Source organism: Mesocricetus auratus, unplaced genomic scaffold (assembly GCF_017639785.1).
Source record: "Mesocricetus auratus isolate SY011 unplaced genomic scaffold, BCM_Maur_2.0 Super-Scaffold_100676, whole genome shotgun sequence".
Taxonomy (NCBI): domain Eukaryota; kingdom Metazoa; phylum Chordata; class Mammalia; order Rodentia; family Cricetidae; genus Mesocricetus; species Mesocricetus auratus.
In genome coordinates this window covers 96699943-96704448 of record NW_024429266.1, presented here as the reverse complement: position 1 = coordinate 96704448, position 4506 = coordinate 96699943, and the positions used below count along the sequence as shown (strand labels likewise).

Genomic DNA, 4506 nt, shown 5'->3' with positions numbered 1-4506 from the left:
TACGATTTCTATCATGAGTCATCCTGACCAAAGCAACTTGAGAAGGAAGTTATTTATTTGGTTTATGTTTTCACATTGCAGTTCATCACAGAGAGAAGTCAGAACAGGAATTCAAAAAGTCAGAACCTTGAGTCAGGTGCTGACACTTGAGACAGAGGCTACGAAGCAATACTGCTTACTAGCTTGTTCTTGGTTTGCTCAGCCTTCTTTGTGATAGAATCCAGAACCAACAGCCCAGGGATGGTATCTCACACAATGGGCTGGCCTCTCCCCCATAAGTAATAACTACTAATTTTCTATTTTTAAATTAATTTGTATTTAAATTAAAAACAATCTTATTTTGCATATAAATCCCAGTTCCCTCTTACTCCTGTATTCCCATTCCCCTCACCATCTCCCCATCCCACCCCCATCCACTCTATGTCAACATCAAGCTATACTACTTCAGAATAAACTCAAAGGACTATACATATTACTATAGAGACACTCAGCCATGTTTATTGCTTACATATTTCTAATACCATATAATTGGAAACAATAGATGTCCATCAATTGAAACAGAAAATGTAATATTTTATATAATTTTAATATAGTGAAGCAGCTTATTTTTATTTTTATATTTAAATTAAAAACAAGGCTGCTTCACATGTCAATCCCAGCTCCCTCTCCCTCTCCCTCTCTTCCTCCCTGGCCCTCCCACCAACTCCCACAGCTCCCCTCTCCTAATCCCCACTCTGTTCCCCAGGGAGGATGAGGTCTTCCATGGGGGATCTTCAAAGTCTGTCATATCCTTTGGAGCAGGGTCTAGGCCCTCCCCCGTGTGTCTAGACTGAAAAAGTATCCCTCTATGTGGAATGGGCTCCCAAATTCCATTAGTATACTAGGGATAAATACTGATCTACTACTAGAGGCCACATAGATTGCTGAGGCCTTCTTACTGACACCCCATGTTCAGGTGGTCTAGATCAGTCCTATGCTGGTTTTCCAGATGTCACTCTGGGATCCATGAGAAGACCCTTGTTCAGGTCAGCTGTTTCTGTGGGTGAGTTTCATGTTCTTAAACAAGTAAACATGTATGAAGAGTCTCCCTTTAAGATGAGTCCAGTATGTTCTACAAAGGGAGTTCTGTAGCTTTGATGAGATCTGGGTAGAAGTTCATGATGGAAGTTTCCATGGTTGAAAGAGTACCAAGGATAGTATAATATCATCGAGAAAATTGACCCATGTAGGGATGTGTAGACAGTCAGACTAGAATCCCCATATATCAGTGTTCCTGGTTCTATACTCTTTTCTCTCAGACAAATATAGGATTATGGAGTGAGTGATCCTGAAGCCTTATTCAGGCTATCATACAGTGTTCACTAGCCAGCAGTCACCTGTCAGTCCTGTTTCCATGAAGCTAGGCAGCTACCTTCTTAAAAAGAGATTTGATTAAATTTGTCCATTTTCTTCTTTCTCTAACAGCAATAACCTGCAATCTATTTCATCTCTCCTCTTCTCTTATTCAGTACACAGGCAGTCTCAAGTAAAACAATGATTTAGGTCTAATGGGAATATCAAATGTAGCTAATGCTGGGGTGGTAGTTTCCATTCAAAAAGCTCAAGATCTAAATTTTACCTACAAAATTAAAACAGAAACAAAAACATTTTAAATAACAAAACAACAAAATGTCATAACAACAAGCCAAATCACATTATATTCACTTACAACACTCACCTCACCTCTACCCCTAACCAATTTTGAAACAAAATGGACAGAATCCTAAAGCACAGAGGCAAACATCTACAAACCAATGTTTATCCTCCCACAAGTGTGGGACAGTTCATTCCCTGTTCACAATAAACAGAATGATCGACTGGGTAGATTAACTCAAATCTCCTTGCTTATACAGAACACTCCATTTGTTAAGCTTATCCAAAAGGAATGAAAAATCAAGTCAGTGTACTGCAAATACACAAGGTGAAAAGTTATAATATTAAATGCTTCTTTGTCTAAGGCTTTAATTGAGTAAAAAGTTGGATAAACGATATAGTTAAGAACCTGAAAGTTCCAGAAATTCAAAGTTTAGACAGTAACAGTGTTATTAACATTTGTTTCCACTTGGGAGCAGATGCTAACGGAATGCAATGCTGATTACTTAAAGTTTGCTCACATCACACATTCAATTAAAGAAGAACAAAACATGCTTACTGTGGCTCTGAATTAAGACAATTTTTTTTGCTTGAATGTAATGATTGTGTAGCACATGGGACTTTTGGCAACTGCTTTAGCACATTGTTTACAAGTGACCATATGTCCACAAGGAACAAAAACTACAGCAATAATTCTATCCATGCAGATTTTGCAAAGCTTCTCCTCTTGTAGGCGCCTCAGCTGCTCTTCAGTACTAATGTCTTTCTGCAATGAAGTCTGACTTGACTCGTCCTGTGTATTATCTTTCTGAGCACTCACTAGATCTGCAGTCAGAACCTCAAGAGAGACAGCTGCTCTCAGATGTTTGGATTTTTTCTTCCATTGTTTTCTTAATGCCCCTGAAACTGAATCCCATTCGTATAGCTTCTTGTACCATAAGATTCTGGAAGGTGATATCATCAATTCTTTTAGTTATGAAGGTGTTTTTTCAGCGGTTCTTACCAAAGATTCCCCAAGTGAATGGGTTAAATGAATATTATTGATATATTCTTGCCCCTTCTCATCCAATAGATATTTACACCCTGGGTACCACTTAGCATGCTGTTCCCAAGGGTCTTCACTTGGCTTCCAGTCAATGAACCCTCCTTTACAGTGAAAGCACTTCACTTTATCACCTTCTCCTAAAGCATAAAATCCAGCTCTTGCAAGCTGCTCCTTGTTAACTGAGTATATCCATGTTCCAAAAGTAACGATCCGTGCTTCACAGGAAATTCCTATCAGAACTCACACCAGATTCACTTCGAACATTAACATTCCAGCCCAAAACAAAGAAGCAATTGGGAAAGTGTCTCCTGTGCTCTGACCAGGCGCTATCACAGGGGTCCCAATTTTTCAGTTTTCCACCACAACAAAAGCACTGTACTTGATCATCAATCCCTGTGTAGTAGAGTCCAGCACTGGATAGCTCTCTGGAGGTTAAGTGGGCATAGTCTGGCCAGTTCTGAAAGGACTTCAATCTGGCTTCTTCACTACACATGGCAGGGTTCCTCGGGTTTACGGTATCTGAAATATCCACAACCTGTCCAGTTCTCAAAAGATAATCCGCATGAGGCTCAGATGGTCTGTCAAGAGCAAAATGATTTCTGTTTCCCACATAGTTTTCAGCTTTGTACTGGCCATTTTGGATACCAAGATTTGTAGACTGTGTGGCACTGTTTTCAAAATAAAAACCATTGATAAATCTGCAATTTGGGGACATTTGCCTGTGTCTTCCAACAGCTGAGTCTCCGTATTGCCATCTATCTACTGCCGCACGACAACTAAAGCACTGTACAGTATCTCCTTCACCAGTATAAAGAAACCCTGCTCGTGCCAATGTTGACGCTGAAACAGGGCTACTACTTGGAAAGTTAGCAAACGTTTTTACTCTATTAAACTCTTCTACAAATTCTTCATCCTTATTGGTGTCTGCAGGTACAGAACTTCCAGATCCTTCGAAACTGTTAAAAGTCATCTTCTCTTGAAAATAGGACATGTCCACATTTTAGCGCCAAGGGAGCCTGTCCAAACTGCCTCGAGGGACCATTCCCAAAGGGAGGGTCTCAGGGGAAGGGCAGCCCGAGCCGAGTCGGAGAAACACAGCTCCGCTAGGTGACAGGCGGCAGCCGCTCAGGCTGAGTGGCCCTCTCCTAGCATGGCTCTTGCTCGGGAACCAACAATGTTGCTTCGCTTCTTGGAGCCAGGAGGGGGCATCCAGAAAAAAACCCAGTCGGCCCCACTATGCGCCCCGACCCCCCTCCCCAGCTCCAGGCCAGAGCCTCAGATTCCTTGTTTTTTTTTCCACTGAATAGTACTTCATTGTGTAAATGTACCACATTTTCTCTATTTACTCTTCAGTTGAGGGACATCTAGGTTGCTTCCAGATTCTGGATACTACAAATAATGCTGCAACAGTTTATTTTAAACAAGGAAATTTACACGTAAATGGATGGAGCTAGAAAAAGAAATCATCTTGAGTGAAATAATCAAGACCCAAAGGGGCCTTCCAGGCCCCAATCTCTGGCGATTCCTAGCTAGGTGAGCTTGGGTCTGGGGGGGGACCCCATCTGCCGCCTGACCCCCATCCGCTCGATCTTCCGGGGCGCTCTTGGCATCCAGAAGAACCGCCCACACAGGAAAGACATCAGCTCTTCCAGGCCCCAAACTCCAGCGATCCCAGTAAGCTTCAGGAAGGGAGGAGAGCAGTGGAGACAGAAAGACCCCACCAGCACCCGCTGGAAGACGAAATGGGAAGAAGACAGAATAAGAGCCCACTCAGCAGTCAAAAGACCAACATAACTCCACCAGAATCTAGGGAACCAATGCCAGCAAGA

The 4506-nt window shown here is 42.1% G+C and overlaps 1 pseudogene; it reads right to left on the bottom strand.

Moving 5' to 3' along the window:
• Positions 1 to 2203: 2203 nt before the first annotated feature.
• On the bottom strand, positions 2204 to 3647 carry LOC106022050 (annotated as a pseudogene).
• Positions 3648 to 4506: the final 859 nt, after the last annotated feature.